Source organism: Lepisosteus platostomus, chromosome 5 (genome assembly GCF_059453375.1).
Source record: "Lepisosteus platostomus isolate fLepPlt1 chromosome 5, fLepPlt1.hap1, whole genome shotgun sequence".
NCBI lineage: Eukaryota > Metazoa > Chordata > Actinopteri > Semionotiformes > Lepisosteidae > Lepisosteus > Lepisosteus platostomus.
The window spans coordinates 60,959,818-60,977,122 of NC_142615.1; the positions used below are offsets into that span (position 1 = coordinate 60,959,818).

The window sequence follows — 17,305 nt, forward strand, 5'->3', positions numbered from 1 at the left end:
GGATTTCAACCACAATTAAAAAAGGGCAAATTATAATTACAGGCTTCAGACACTTTTTCATACAAAAGTGACCAAACACTTTCTAACTTTCAGGTTTGCTTGAACCTGTAAAAAAAAACAAGGTCTGAAACTTCCATTCTCTGATATCACTGTCTCTAAAGTCGGACATGATGTTTCGCAGATGTGCAGTATGCCTTTTCTCTTGCCGTGTTCAAGATGATTCACTGCATAAGCTCCTGACTGGTAGTTCTGTACTGCGCTGTTATTTCGTTCAGATTACTTATGTGGTGTACAGCTAAAACCCAACTGCATGGTGTAATTTCCAGGTTCAGCACCAGCAGCACCTGCAAACACATCAGCTGACCTCAACATGATTTGAATACGCAACCTTCTGATCCAGAGTCAGACACGCTACCGTTGCACCACGAGGTCACTCGCCATGTGTGCTTTTAATTCCCCCAAAGAGAATAACAGTAATGCTAGAATAACAGTAGTATTAAAACTACTACTACTACTGTTAATTCTCTAACAGTAACACTATAATTATATTTAATATTAACATGAATATGAACATTAAAACTAAAACTATCAGTAGCGCTATCATCATTAATACTCACATGAACACTAGCATTAAAACAACCAGTTGTACTCTCATTAATATTAATATGAATACACTAGTATTAGTATTTGTTGCTACCCATGATGTCACATCGCTCTTTGTGACGAACGCGATACACCTAGACGCGCACAGTGACATGGCCCCTGTCCCCGTGGTTACCATACTTATGATTTATAAACACGGGAAAAAATACATGTAAACTGTTACTTACATACATTTATCAACTTGTAATATATTTTTTTAGCTCTAGGATACAGTTACCTAAATAATAATAAGAATAATCATTGTTTAATTTCAGTTTGAACATTTTTTTATTAAACGCACTACGGTAATTGATCGATACAGTCTTTATTGACTGTTTTCTAGATATTTAAAAAAGGATCAAAACCAGAAAAAGAATCAGTACTCACCAATCGGTGAAGCTAATTGTTTATTCTACGGTTTTTTAATTAAATTAATTGGTTTTCGATAGATAAGTGATCAATAACTCTCCTCCGTGCGCACCCTGTGCCTCCCGCGGTCTTGCTCTCTGATCCAGGCGCTCAGGCTGGTGTCTGTGACGTCACAGCGCTCTTTGTAACAGAGCAGAGCGCGTCTCAGCTGGAGGAGACTCCTGTCCGGAGCCTGGGGGGCTTTTCTTACAGATATAACATCCCCCCCAAAAAACAACACACCGGGCTGTGAAGAGAAGCGAATCATAACAGTTGTAAAAGGAGAGCGACAAACCAAGGAATGAAATTCATTAAACAGGAAAAAAAATATTTTACTTCGCAGATTAATGTGTTACAAGGCGTACCCGTGTGGAGCAGTAGTGAACGAGCACAAGTCCCTGTAATAAGTGCTTTTAAATGTTTTAAACGAATCATCAGAGTATAGAAGCCAGGAGGATCAGGAACCTGATCCTGGAGGTTAAAATGTGTATCCTGGTTTTATTTCCAGCCTGCTCTCAGTTCCATAGGTAGTCTGATTACCTGTTACAATAATTCATCTAATTGTAAATTTATAAGACTGTGAGACACCTGTGAGAGACATATGAGAGCTGGTGATTCCCTGGGCTGGTGTGGAATCACACTCAGACAGGTCTTCTTCTGTGTGATCTGAGTCCCACTGCTGAGAGCTACAGACTGGTCAACTGGTCACTACTGTAGACACGACCATCGGCCCATCGGCTTCTAATAATCAATATACAGTGTACTGACCAAAGTGTCACTACTTGTGTTTATTACATAAAAAGATAATTCCACACTCACGTGTGTTATAAAACATTTATAAAACATGTTTGGAGACTGACATACAGTAAAGAAAGTAATACTGAAGGGCTGGAGGTCCTGGAAAGGGTTAATAGAAGCTTCTTGCTTCTGACCTGGAACAGAGTCCACAGCTGACAGATCAGTGAGTCTTGAGCCCAGTTCACAGAGAGGAGAACCAGGAGCTCTTCTGTCTCTAAGTGGCTGTGAGGAAGGAGAAAATGGGAAAATGTGACCTGAGTCCAGGCTGTTCTGTCTGATATTATTCATGTAACAGCACTGATTGTCTGAATGTCCTCTGGTTCTGGATTGACGGATAAAAAGAAGTATGGAGCTTCTGTCCGATTGTCTCTGAGCTGTGAATCTGACTGAGAAGAGAATAATGATTTTTTATTCTGCCTCTGATAATTTTTCTCTTTGCCAAGTGGTGTTACATCCCCTTCAGAAACTCTGCACAGACTGTCAGAGTGAGAGAAAAGTAGAGAGATGGACAGATAAGAGCACACGCGGCGAGAGATACATACGTCTTGATTTACTTTGAACCAAGTGTTCATTTCCTTTGTGGAACAAGTTGTTTCTGAACTTCAAGAAATTCATACAACTTCTGAAAGATAAAATATAAGTCTTGCTAATCAGGACAGAAGAAATACCGCAAGAAAATGTCAGTGATTTTTCTCCTTTCAACGAAAAGTGGAGAAAAACAACGGCAGTGCATCTCCGTCGGCTTGATTTAGCTTAATACAAGTATTCACTTCCTTTTCTAAGGATTACAGACTGCGAAAGATGAAATAAAGTTATTGGCAGCCTCATGCGAATTTCGACAACTTACCCAAAACACTGTACTGTCTGGAGATCAGCTCCAGCTCTGAACTCAATTGCAATGAAAAACCATGCGTAACAAAACTGGAGAACAGCTGAACTTGTGCTCAGGTCGGTGATGAGGGTTCAGAACTGTCCTTGTTGTAATTAGCACGAACTGCACAGGCTCTGAATCAGACCATGTCAATTAGTCTGATCAGTGTAGGACACGTTAATGTAGAATTATTAATAGGTTTATTAGTTAGTTAGTTAAGGTTTACCCACCTGAACTAATGTAGAATTATTACTTGGTCTGTCTCTTGTTTGTACATAAATGAATGTCTCTGACAACTTAATGTTAGTTTTACGATGTAGGTCAGGCGTTGACATATGCACGAGTATATGAAATGTCTCACTCCTGATTCAACTCATGTTCTATAGGAGATTGGCGATTCCTCCTGTTTCTCGTACAACCATATCAGAACAGAAGCCCGTGTCACCCAGCTGTGATTCAAGATCGACTCGCATCTTTATCCCTTTTTTGTTCGTGATCATTATTTTCTTTAGTTATGATCAATATTGAACTTTTTCGAAATTAAATGACAATAATCAAACATGCAGGCAGATTTTTGAAAAGTATTCGGAATTGACAGGGTGCCCCTTTGGAACAGTCGTCAGAAAATGTGAGAAAATGAAAGTTATGTAATCTCTCCCACAAAGCATTGAAGATTGGAATCTGAGTGTAAAAAAGCTACCCATCTCCCAATGATAGGCAGGGATACACACCATGACTCGAATAGACTCAGCGAACTTTAACACCTATGATATTACGAGTGCTTTGCACGTGTCGAATTTCAAGAAGGAACTACTACAACAGTTGTGGACATAATTCAATACCACCGGCAAAGTCCAATGCCGGTAACTTCTGAGAAAATAATGTTCACTCATGGAATTTGGTCTTTGAATGGCTGGTGTGAAAACTCATTTATACTCCTGTTGCACCCTCAGCTGAAACATGTTAAAATAACAACGCAGATTTGTTGGAGAACCTGACAAGAATTATTGGGTTAGCACTGTATGTATTCTTGTATATTTACTTTAATTTTAATATAAATGTAAACATGCATGCTGTATAATCTATTGTAATTTTAAAATGTTAGCTGAGGATGCGAGGGGGGCTATTATACCTTGTGAAACACGCAAGGAACTGTAAAAAAGGCTGGTATTTGAATAAAATTGGCGATCACAAGAAAACCACAATTTATGTGGTATTATCATCAATATCCTTCAAAATCTATGTTCAAATGAAAGATTTGAAGAAACTATGAAAAAAGCAATAGTAGTAGCAGAGGATTTTGATTTTTGCTCTTCAAGTCAGTAGATCACCGTAGAGTTGCGCCCCTACAAACAGCACAAAGGATGAAACCCACCTCCTTCGTTATTGCTATGTTGCGGCCGGTGAAAGTAGCGTTTGTGCTATTGAAAGCATCTCGGAAGATGAAGGTGAAGTCACTTCCACATGATATCATTAGATCTGACGACAAGAGCTGAAGACCCCCAGACCAAGTCAGCAATGTGAGGAAGATGGATATGGAGGAAGGTATAGTAGTGTAGCCAAGCAGTCTAAGGCACTGGAGTTTGGGCTCCAGTCTCTCTGGGGGGCGTGGGTTTGAATCCCACTGCTGCCAAATGTTAATGTTTTAAGACCTGCAATACGATCAGTAAAAACGCTTTTTGTTAGGCTTTAGTTAGGCTTAGGGACGTGTTTAGAGATAGACTTTCTAAAAGACAGGCTTGACATCAAGGCAGAAAAAAAAAATATTTTGTTTTCTCAACAGAAATTCTCTTTGGCACGTTCAGCTTTATGTAGGGAACAACATCTGCCGAGATCACTTTTGAGGCAGTGCACATGATAGTGTACCGGCAAGTTCATTTAATATTGGCTGTGGTGGTGAGCTGCTTTTGTCTGTCTTCACGCCGAATCGTTGGCAGGGGTAAAGCTTATTAAATCTTTGAACATAGCGCTCCATCAGAAATACTTTGTTCGTGATCAAAAGAGATCAGAGGATTAACTTCATGAATTCACATAGCATACCTGACAGGAAAAAATTAAAAGGGGAATTGATTGTGCTTCCTGATGTTGTTCCTGTGGTTTCTTTGGATACAGAGGTGAATGTTCTTTGACGTTCTGCTAGAGTATCCACTGGGTGGGCTTTATCAATCAGCTCGGATAGGTCATCAGTGCTCCGTCTCCGGAAAATAATCAGCACTGTCGTTTTTTCCTGTGCTGTCTTTTAAAACATATAAGATCACGAGTTTACAGATTTCTCCAAATAACAACTATACATTTTAACCCAGCGGTTAGCATTCCTTCAATCCAATAGTTTTACTCTGGGTTAAAAGCAGCGCAATATACAGAGAGATGATATTCAAATATTTCAACGTTCTGTTGGATTACCTGTATGGAGATATCGCTCAGAATTCCTAATATGATTTTGAGTTCAGTTTTGCTTTACTACTTTCAGAGTCTTTTATTGACCTTGCTGAAGCAGAGAAGTGACATAATCACAAATGTGACCTTCCTGTGCTGCTGTTTCTGGTTAATAATGATTACTGCGAGGAAAAAAAAAACAGCTCCTTGCAACCAATGCACTCACTTGTTGAGTGGGTATTTTCCGAGCTGCTCTTCCTCAACTACAAAGTTAGTTTTCGAGCAAGGACATCTGAGAAGGAGTCTGAATCCGTCAAGAACACAGGAATTCTAATATCGCACTGCCATCTTGTGTCCAGAGGTCTGCTTTTTCCTTATTGGATTTTTTGGTGTTTAAGAACACGCTTCCTACCTCGAATGCTAGTTTCAAAAGATGTTACCGGATGACAGATTATCTTGAAAAGTTTGGGGATGCACTGGCCGTGATCAAACCCAGCTCAATTATTTGGAAGGCCCCTGTTCCACCAACACACTTCTAAGAAGCACCTGCACATTTTCGCAAACCTCTCTCTCACCTACAAACTTATGAAGACACAGACATCCAATGAAAACTAATTTGATTCACTCAAGGCTCGACTCTTTTGTTGTGATGTCGTTTTAATTAATGTTAGCTATGATAAGGTGTCATTTCTATCTCTTAAAGTTTAAGAGTCTGCTCCTTTCTTCCTGGTATAGAAATAACATGTTCCATCTTACTTTACAAACATCACTAAAAATACATTATTCAGCTCTAACGCCTGTGTGCATCGACAAGGCATCTCAAAAGGACATTAAATAAGAACACGATCCTTCCTGTTACCATTACTGTGGTTGGAGCGTTGTTTCACCCCTTTAGGTTCTTCTACAATATTTACAGAGCTTTATCACTGGAGTTGTACAGAAAATGTGTGCGTGTGTCCTGTAGCTTAGTGTGTGATGTAGCTCAGTGGTAGAGTGCATGCTTTGCATGTATGAGGTCCCAGGTTCAATCCCTGGCGTCTCCAAGTGCTTTATATTACTGTGCTCACATCGAAATCTGCTGAGTGAGAACTCTTTGCTCATGTTCATAGAGATCCAGGTTTACACAATTAAGTTCAGTCACACACGAAGTGCTACAGTGTTGCTCTGCTGTTTTAAATGTACCTCCAAAGCATTTAGTTCTGTTAACTACAACAAATGATTTGAACTAATTTAACATCATCTTCAGGAAATCCAGAGAACGTCTCCACACTTGTCGTGGCTGTTGAAGAAGACACCTGTTGAATCTCACCCGGGATTTCTTGAAGGACTAAAGGACTAAACAACAACTTTTGATGATTACAAGATATTACAAGAGAAACACAACCATCCGCACAGAGGCTTGGATCCTGAATGCTTAAGTTAAAAGACAAAGCGAAGGATATGACCTGTAAACTCTCTTCATGTTTTATAGTTTATGAAATAAAATAATGTTTACTTTCTTAATAATTTCTTATTGTTGATAGGTGATTTATTGAATTTTAACAAAATCACAATTTACACAAATTACAAACATTTTGAGTTAAACTGTTATTCACATACTCTAACAAAGATAAACGTTAGTGTCTTCCGGTGTGTGAGCCCATTTCTAATAAGAATAAAAAATAAGTTATATAAATTGAATTGTTCCACTTTTTATACTTACATAGTCTTATTAATATTTCAGTTAAATATTTTCTTCTGTAGTAATACTAGTCTCGATTTACAATTTTTGGACATGGTGCATCTTAAATAATTTTGTTATTAGTTTCGGTTTTGGAAAATCACACCCAGAAGCTACCAAGACTGGTAATCTTCACAAGATGTGTAATGCAATAGCAGCCTTCTGGGTGGAAAACAAAAAGTATTTCTTGGTATGAATCCTAGCTCATTTATAGGCGGTGTTCTAGGACTTCTCGCTTCAGAAATCCTGTCAAAGCATCGTACGTTTCTACCCCATCAATATCAGCGGTGTTATCACTACCAAACGCTAAGAATAGATCCTGGCAATCCTTCGTGGGATCTTCGTTGGAAAATTGTTTATTTTCTTTTCAACAAATATTTTTAATACCATCCAAAAAGTCGAAAGTTTCAATTGCATGCAACTGATGAGATCTCTCTTTGATGGAAGTTATAAGTACATCCAAAACACGTTTCTTGTGGATCCAGAAGAGGATCATTATGAGGCTCAAAACATGCCTGTCTCTTCTTTTTTTTGAGGATGAATTGATTATTGAGGTGTAATCATTGGTTCAAAACCCAAATCATCTGGTATTGCTGTTGTTTCTTTGATAGTTTCTTCAAATCCTTCAATTGATCTTCGATATCGAGGGATAATATCATACAAGTTGTGGTTTTCTTTTAATCACCAATTTTATTAAAATTTCACCTTCTTTTACAGATGTCTTGCATGTATCACAAGATATAACAGTCCCCTTGGGTCCTCAGGTAAAATGTTTTAAAAAGTACAACAAAAGTACAATATACTAAACAGCATTTATGGTTACATGTATATTAAAATGAAGGTACATATACCAAGATATTAAAATACAATTGTACAGTCCAAACCTAATAATGCTTGTGAAGTTCTCCACCAAATCTACACTGTAATTTTGAAGTATTATAGCTGAGAATGCAAGGTGAGTATGAAGATCAAATTCAAATTAATTTCTTGGAAGCTGCTGATGTTGGTCATTATTGAGCATTCCAGATCATATTCACTTAAGTACTAAATTGATTACTTCTTGTAGCTTGAAACGTGCACAATATTTGCATTTCTTGCAAATATCAAGATGTTTAAGGTGTCACTGAGAACAATAATCGAGTTTGAGCAGATATTATGCTTACATGGGAATCACAAGACGTGCTCCTCTAGGTTGGCTTGAACTACCAATCTTCCGCTTAAGAGAAAGAGTAACAAGAACCAATGTTTTGCAAAGTAATTTGAAGACCTAGATAAAGAAACGTGGCGCAGAATGAAGAAGCATGGACAGGGTTTGAACCCTCATAGCCCAAAAGTCCACCTACTATACGATGTTAATGGAGGCATACATGTTTACATGGGATAGTTACTCCTGCTCCCAAACCAATATGCTGCAGTGATATATGATAATGGTTCTGTCACTGCTTGTGAGCCATGTGTTTCAGCTGTCAGCCTACTATACCATGTTCAACCAACACTAGTAATATCACTGTTGTAATGTAGGAGCAAGAGAGGTGCAGTCGGTAGAGCTGGTTACCCTTAAGTTCAGAATTGTGGATTCAAGGGTCATTTGTGTCCTTTCTGATCCCTCTAATCTTTTAGTAGGACAGTGCAAGCAGGACGTGATAGCATACAGTGACAACCCAATGTCTTATGTGCTTTGTGTAATTCAGCTTTCTTACCACTTTGGGGCTCGATTCAGATATCGTTGTTAAAGCAAGGGGCGAGCAAAGGCTTTCCTAAATCAAGGTTGATCTGCTCACTAGTAAATATAAACACTTGAGCGTTTACTGTTTGAAGAGCGCACTTTGTCAAAATACTGCTGTTTCTTAATTTCACATTATGGTATTTAGACGGGGCAAAGTAGTGTAGGCCTTGTGCAACTTTGATTAGCGTTTGTTATTCGGTTTTGAGGTTTGAGGAGCGTAATGCAAATCGAACTGGTGAATAGAAAATGAAACAGGAATCACTTCTTGGGCTAAGAAATCCAAGAAGCATGGAAACCTGTGGATCTTAACACTACAGAACACTCACAAATCGCAGTGTTGCTGCTTTTATATTTCGGTCTTTGACTTTTGAATGCATACCTTACCGGAAATCTTTCTTTACTTACAGACAGCTCAAAAAGTTCTTAAGGCAGAAATTGTAGCCCATCTAAAAGTTCCTTTCTGCTAATCACATTTAAGTGTTGACGAAGCATTTTCCTGCCCATCATGTTCTTGATAAACGGTTTCTCTGTTTTCCTCCTATTGTCATTGTCAGCACAATAAGACAGGAACAATACACACAAAATAAAAAAGTAGCTGTCAAAGTGGGATTTAATCCCATGTTTCCATTTGGAGACCAGAACACCCAACCAAGATGAAAGACATCAGTTCTCATGTCTGACACCTTAGACCACTCAGCCATCCTGACAAGTGATGACAAAACCTGTGCTGAATTCACCAGTAGTTCACTAAACTGAGTTTCTTCCTTGAACAGATTTGCTTGTCTACAGAGTAAATTGCAAAGTCCAGGTGTGCAAAGCTCATGGAGACTTATTCACAAACACTTACTGCTGTAATAAATGCAAAAGGATCTTCCACAAAGTATTGGTTGGGGGGGTTCACCAGGGTGTTGTAGGTTTATTAGTTTCAATTATTTTTCCAAAATTTTTCTCTTGAATTTTGTTGGTTGCAAGGTCACATTAAGCATAGAAAAGTAGAGTATAAATGTGTAAAACCGTAGTTTCTGAAGTAACTGCTTGGATAATCCAACTGCCACTGTTGTTACTGCTTCTGCTGCTAATACTACTACTGTTACTACTACTACCACCATGACATCAGATTCTTATACTAATTCTGATACTAATACTCCTGCTACTACTACTGCTGTCATTACTAGTAATAGTGATAAAAACAGGGCACTCACAGATCTGTGGATGTGGGTCTGGACTCTAGAAAGTGATTCCATTCGCAAACAGCTCTGGACCTCAACACCTGTTGATGGGTCACTTCTATCAGACACACGAGTGGAGCCCAAGTCCACCTACACACACACTCACACACACTGACAGATATACACCCACACACTCACACACAGACACTACACAGACTCACAGACACACACATAGACACTACGAATACTTATAGACACACATCCACACACTCACAAACACAAATTCACACACTGACAGACACCACACACTCACAAACACATACACTCATAACTACAAATACACTATAAATAACACTAATACAAATACCAATTATATCGCAACAGTAACACTATCACTAAGACTTACACTATCATCATCACCACCACTGACACAAAATACTACTACACTTATAATACTAATAATAACAGTAATGCTATCACTAAAACTAACATGACTACTAGTGTAAAAAATCTAACCTTATCTATATAATTATCATTAATATTAACAGGAAAACTAGTATTAAAACAATCAGTAGCACTATCATCATTAATACTCACATGAACACTAGCATTAATGTTAAAACTACCGATTGTACTTACACTAATATTAACATGAAGACAATATTAGTATTAGTTGCTGTCCGTGACGTCACACCGCTCTTTGTGACGAAGGCGAGATACCTAGCAGTGCACAGTGACTTGGCGCCTGTCGCCGTGGTTACCATACTTATGATTTGTAAACAGTGGAAAAATGCATTTCAGCTTTTACTTACACAAATTTATCAACTTGGAATACAGTTTTTAAGAATTTATCAACATGGAATATAATTTTTAAGCTCTAGCATACAATTCCTAAACAATTATTTGAATAATAATTCTTTAATTTCTGATTGAACATTATTAACACTAAAGGCGCTATTGTAATTGATCGATAGAGGCTGTATTGACTGTTTTCTAGATATTTAAAACAGGGTCAGTACTCACCAATCAGTGAAGTGAATCGATTATTCTACGGTTCTTCAGTTGAATTAATTGGTTGTCGATAGATAAGTGATCAATAAGTCTCCTCCGGGCGCTCCGCGCGCCTCCCGCGGTCTCGCTCTCTGATCCCGGCGCTCTGGCTGGTGTCTGTGACGTCACAGCGCTCTTTCTGACAGAGCAGAGCGCGTCTCCGCTGGAGGAGACTCCAGTCCGGAGCCCGGGGGTCTTTTCTTACACATATAACATCTCCAAAAATAAAGGCGATTCATAACAGCTGGAAATGGAGAGCGACAAACCGAGGAATACAATTTATGAAACAAAAAAATAGTTTACTTCACAGACTAATGCGTTGTATAGCATACTCCCGTAGAGCAGAAGAGAAAGGGCACAAGTCCCTGTAATAAGCGCTTTTAAGCGTTTTACACGAATCTCCACAGAACAGAATCCGGGAGGATCAGACTCCTGATCCTGGAGGTTGGAGCATCTCCTGGTTTTATTTCCACTCGAGCTCTCAGTTCCTCAGCCAGTTTGATGATTTAATTAACTGTATCACTGTTATCAGACTCTGTTTAACTGTATATAAGACTCCGTGAGAGACGTGTGGGAGACGCTGTATCCCAGGGCTGGTGTGGAATAACACACAGACAGGTCTTCTGTGTGATCTGAGTCCCACTGCTCAGAGCTACAGACTGGTCAACTGGTCACTATTGTAGACAAGACAATCGGTCTGCTTCTGCTGATAATCATATTACACTTATAAGAGTAGCAATACTGCTGTTCATTAAATCAGTAAAAAATAATAATAAGAGATAATCACATATTGCTCAATTTTCAGTCAAACACTTCTGTCTCTAAGAGGCTGTGAGGAAGGAGAAAAGGGGGAGATGTGACCTGAGTCCAGGCTGTTCTGTCTGATATTATTCATGTAGCAGCACTGATTGTCTCAATGTTCTCTGGTTCTGAATTGTCGGGATAAAGAGAAGGATGGAGATGAGCTTCTGTCTGTTCAGGAGGGAGGAGTTTGGGTAAAGTACTGAGGGATCCAGAGCTCTGTGTGTGAGTCTGAGCTGTGAATCTGACTGAGAGGAGATACGTTTTTTTATTCTGCCTCTGAGAAGTCTTTTCCTTTGCCAAGCAATGTTACATCCCCTTCAGATACTCTGCACAGACTGTCAGAGTGAGAGAAGAGGAGAGAGAGATGGACAGATAAGAGCACACGCAGCGAGAGAGTCAGGAAAGGGGAGAGAGAAGAGAAGGAGCAGGAAGACAGTGCAGGTGTTCAACCACACTGTGAGCACAGGAGACAGGAGGCTTTTCTCAGCTGCTGAGGAGCTCAGTGCTCATGGCCACTCAGGCTCAGAGGCTCTGGCAGCAGTCAGGTCTGAGTGCGTCTCCTCATACTGACACTGGAGCTTTGAGAGTCAGCCTCCATTCTGACAGGAACAGCTCCTCCTGTTCAGCCCTGAGAGACACACAGAGAGAGCTGTGTGGGGAGAGGACCTGTCACCCTGTAGAGCTCTGAACATTGGACTCTCCTGTGTCTCCCTGTGCAGCACTAGAGCTCTGAACACTGGGCTCTCCTGTGTCTCCCTGTGCAGCACTAGAGCTCTGAACACTGGGCTCTCCTGTGTTTCCCTGTGCAGCACTGGAGCTCTGAACACTGGGCTCTCCTGTGTCTCCCTGTGCAGCACTGGAGCTCTGAACACTGGGCTCCCTGTGTGTCTCTCTGTACAGCTCAGCTCTCAGCTGCCTCATCACACTGACACCCACAGCCTCACAGTACAACCTGGCTTCCTGTGCTGGAAGAGCTCGGAGGAGCACAAACCACAGACTCACTGCAGAGTCTGACCTGAGGCTCCAGTACAGCTCTGCCTTAAATCACCACTGTATTAACAAGGACTGAACTTTTTTTTTATTATTTTGTTGCTTTTTCTAATTTGAAACTGACTCCTGCTCTGTGGCTCCTGATGCTGCAGCTATTATGGTGAAGCTGTAACACAAGACCTCTGCTATATTGAACAGGAGAGTTTAAATACAGCATAACTGCTACAGTAATACTACTACTGCTACCACAACTGCTGCTGCCACTGATACTACTGCTACTACTTATATCTTACTGCTGCTCCTACTGCTGCTCCTACTACCTATAATAATAAGGAAGAGGATGTGAGCTGTGCCCTCACACTGTTCAGACTGGTGGTGTATCAGTGTATCAGTATCAGTTCAGCTCCACTGTGCTGTTAGAGAGTCTCAGTCATGCAGTCGGCTCCACACAGAGAGACACTGGGGTCACAACTGGAGGGGTTGGAACATCTGTGTGGACTGGAGCTGTGCAGAGACAGACTCAGGGTCTGAGGGACTCAACTGGAAGAGCTCCTGTCCACCAGGCTCAGTACAGAGGGGACAATCACTGCTGGGCTTTTCTTTTTTTTCATTTAAATTATTGATCACAGTCACAGGACAGCCAGTTCTTCTTCAGTCCACCTTGTCTCTGTATTCCTGTGCTGACCTGAGTGACCTCACTGCCACCTTGAGCACAGGCTCTCCTCACACTGCCCTTGACCATGACCAGAAGACATTACTGTCTGGAGACACAACAACTCTGTGAATCACTGAAGGACACCAATCATTGGACACTGCCTGACACGGACAGCAAGACAGGACCACGTTCTAGACACTTCCTGATACAGACAGCAAGAATTACAGGACCATATATGCATAATTGATTATCTTGATACTGATTTAAAAATATAATACTTGTCTACATTTTTTTTAGTTTAATATCTGATCTCTTCCTGCCCCTGCAGCACCTGCAGCCCTGCTGTCTGTATCTGTATCTGTGTTTCCTCCAGTGAGACACAGAGCTGCTCCTGTCTCTCCTCTCCTCCGCGCTGCTGGGAGTGTCTTCAGGGAGAGGAAACAGTGATGTGTCTCTGATATATATGGAGAAGACTGAAAGGGCCCTGTGTGATTGGCCATCCCGCCTGTGTGAGAGGTTCCTGCTGTCAGTCTGAAAAGGCAGTGCTGTGTGTGATTGGCGGGGCGGGGGGCTGTGTTGTTACTGGGGGTCTGGGGTGCGGAGCAGCAGCTCAGTTGCCCTGTGGGCTCAGGGGTGAAGACAGGGGTCTCAGCTGCGCTCTGTCCTGATGACAATGGAGAGCTGCCTGTCCATCTTCTCTCTCGCTGTCCTGGTGCTGCACAGCTCAGCCAGTAAGTGACCAGTCTTCTCCTGTCCAGACAGACAGACAACAACTGGAATTAAATTAAGTAAAGTTTTGATGGAAATGGAGCAATAAGTGGGTTGAACATTTTTTAAATGTTCATTTTACATTCAGCTTTGTGGGTATTCATCAAAAATATTATAACTGTATTTTATCTTGGTCTGTAAGTAAGGAAATATAATTAGCTGTGTCTAAATTTAATTAGTTGCTTTTAATATTTATTGGATTTTTAAAAAATATTCTTAAGATTTCTAAACATTATATAACAATAATGTTATAGATGGATAGAGCAGAAGCTGGCCATTATCACCCTCTATTGATAATTTGTGAAAACATGGAGTGTATAAAATCTTTAAAAAGTTATTTAACTTACTTGTTACTGTAATAATAAACTTTATATATAAGTGATAATTTGAGTGATATGCTGTGACATGTGAAAAAGTCTTCCTTTACTCGAAAACAAAAAAAGTGTGAGCAATAAAAAATGTTTCTAGAATAATATCATATTATACAGGATGATTCAGAAATACCCTGGGTTGTTTATTATTTTATTGTGTTCAATTCTGACTCCTCTGTATTGTCTTATTACAGACTGGTGCATTAATAGAGATACACGCGTTTTTAAATAGTGAATTATTATTGTGACTGATATTAAATTATTACAGACTGATGTATTAATAGATATACAGTAAATATGTTCTTACCACCTAAAATGTTCATGCTAGAGAATTAAGACTGGAGTTTTAATGCTGCCATTATATCTTTGGTGTATTCAGACAGTCCAGGTTTCTATCGTTAGGCTGTGTGATATTCAGTTGCTGTGAAAACAAGTAGTTCCTCTAGGTGTTATAAGAATATGTGTTCCAATATGATAGGAAGTTATGAGTGTGAATTCTTCATTTTAAAGACTTACAATTACATTTTGAAAATGTAAAACATTTTCAGTCATAGGACAATTAGCTCTTGTATTTTTATAGTATTAAAATAAAACTGATATATGTATTACCTGGTTCATAAAGACCAGGTTTGCTTGTTTTCACATTGAAAAGGACAGGCTGATAAAAGTTACATTCTTTATTGCTTTATAAGTTATAAAATGAAAAATATTAACACAATTGTGGAAATTCTTAGTATTGTAGGTGTATTATTATTAACTGGGGTCTCATCAGAAACTGAGGTGTAACATTAATAATTTAACAACTACAAGACATTGTGGCATTACAGCAAGAATTAAAAAAATGGTAGTTGTGTTTTGTGTTTATACAGGATTTGTCTATTATTTAACAGCTAAATAACTTAATTTGTGTTTTTAGGTTAGTTATCTAATGACAGGTTTTTTTTGTAAATTGTGAAGTTTTAATAAGAATGCTTTATTGTTTTTGACTACATTCGAAATCTGAAATTATTATCAAATGCAATTATATAAGTATGAGTTATACAAATTAAATATTTAATTACATGTTATCATACAAATGCAATATTTAAAAAATAATTTGTAATCACAGGACTCAAGTTTAGATTTTTGAGCAAGTTTGCTCAGGACAACATCATAATAAATGTATCTGTGCCTATATGTTAAACCTGTCTGGTATTTTTGAAAAATGTTGTTCTTTAATATAATTTAATCTGATGATCATGTGTTAAGTTTAGATGTTGGCAGGTAAAGGCTAGAAAATCATTGTCAACAATTCACATACAGACAATGGGAATATACACCTCACACACATTTCAGTACAACATGTGAAGTACCTGTCAGCCTCTGACCACTGTTGTGACCACAGGTCCCAGTAACACAGAAACACTGGTCCCAGGACTTGGAAGCCACAGAGTTAGTACAGTGTCCAGTATAGTGACCACAGCATCCTGGAACCCAGGACCAGCCATCTGAGGTTCTACAGTCATTACAGCCACTGCCCACCGTAGTGACCAGAGCATGCAGAAGTGCTTTTCTGTTTAATTTAAAACTCAGCTTTATGGATATTCCTTAAAATTATAATTGATTTTATTCTGGTGCTATAAATAAGGAAAAATAATAGACATTTTGCAGTATTAACAAGAATTTCACCTCCACAATTAATCATAATATTAATTCAGCTTATATGTTTTTTAATCTATTTTCTATTAATGCTGAATTAATAGTTTTATATTCAGTTATACACTATTACACACAACACAGACTAAGGATAATGTTTTTTAAATACTAACATATAATTATTATAACTATTAATATTGTAGATATTTAGCAACCTTATCAAAAATGTTGTACAACTTGACAATCCCTTATCTATTACCACAATAATAAAATACAAAATTTGGGCTGTAATTTGGGTCATGTCCTAGGACTTGTGGAAATTTTCCCATTTGCAAACAAAAAGGAATACAAATGTTTTAACAATAATACAACATCTTCAAAATATTTACCAGGGGTTGTTTATTTCATTGTGCTCAATTCTGCCCTCTCTAACAGGTATAAAAACAGACTAGTGTATTAACAGAGATCAGTGTGTTTTAAAACACTGTTGTATTGATCGGACTGATATTTTATTTTACACACTGATGAATTAATATGTTTTATTAAAGTAATTAACGGATGTGTTATTAAACACTGGAGTATTTTAAGACTAATATTTTAACTGAGATAAGTGTGTTATTAAATACTAGAGGATTATTGAGACTCCAGTATGATTACTATTGACACATTTTGTATTTACTGTATTATTAAAGTAACATTAATAATAATAACATTATAACATTATGGAAATGTTATTAAAAAATATTTTGAGAGAAGGTGACAATTTTAGTGCAAAGAACTATTACAGACAGGTGATCAGAGATAAAAGTATATTTAAGGCACGTTTCCGATTAACAAATAATATTAGTAACTATTGCAGGTGAATGTGCTAATACAAATAAGAGTACTGAAGGTAAATGTATTAAAATATTTTTGATCCATGGTTATTTTTGAGAATGATTACAGTAGTTTTAGATACTTTGGTAATTATATTACAGAAGGATCTAACATTGTAACATGATTGAGGACAAGACATATAGTTGTGTTTATTTGTTATAACAGTCAGATTCAGGTGGTACTGTAGGTATTTGTATTGCAGTGTGTTTTCTGACCTGAATCCGTACTGGGTGCTTTTAGACAACAATGTCCAGTAACAACACAGGAGTCCTGAGGCAAATCTTGTAGTTTTTTCAACTTTAAACAAAAGTTTGGGATCTGTTTAGACTGGAGTTTTATTTGAGAAATGTGTCTATTATGCTGAAAGAAATGTGTATTTGACCTGGAAGTCCTTCATTTTGAAGAGATAAAGGTTTAATTCTTGTTCCATGTTTATTCTGCATTTG

General features: G+C 38.5%; 1 long non-coding RNA gene and 1 other non-coding gene across 3 annotated transcripts in view; one reads left to right on the plus strand and one right to left on the minus strand.

The window, feature by feature from the left end:
* LOC148670536 (uncharacterized) overlaps positions 1 to 17,305 on the minus strand; it is a 408,685-nt gene that overhangs the window by 211,005 nt on the left and 180,375 nt on the right. The gene's annotated exons all lie outside the window — the stretch shown is intronic.
* Positions 6,068 to 6,138, plus strand: trnaa-ugc (transfer RNA alanine (anticodon UGC)). The gene has a single exon. It is a non-coding gene; the product is annotated as a tRNA-Ala (tRNA).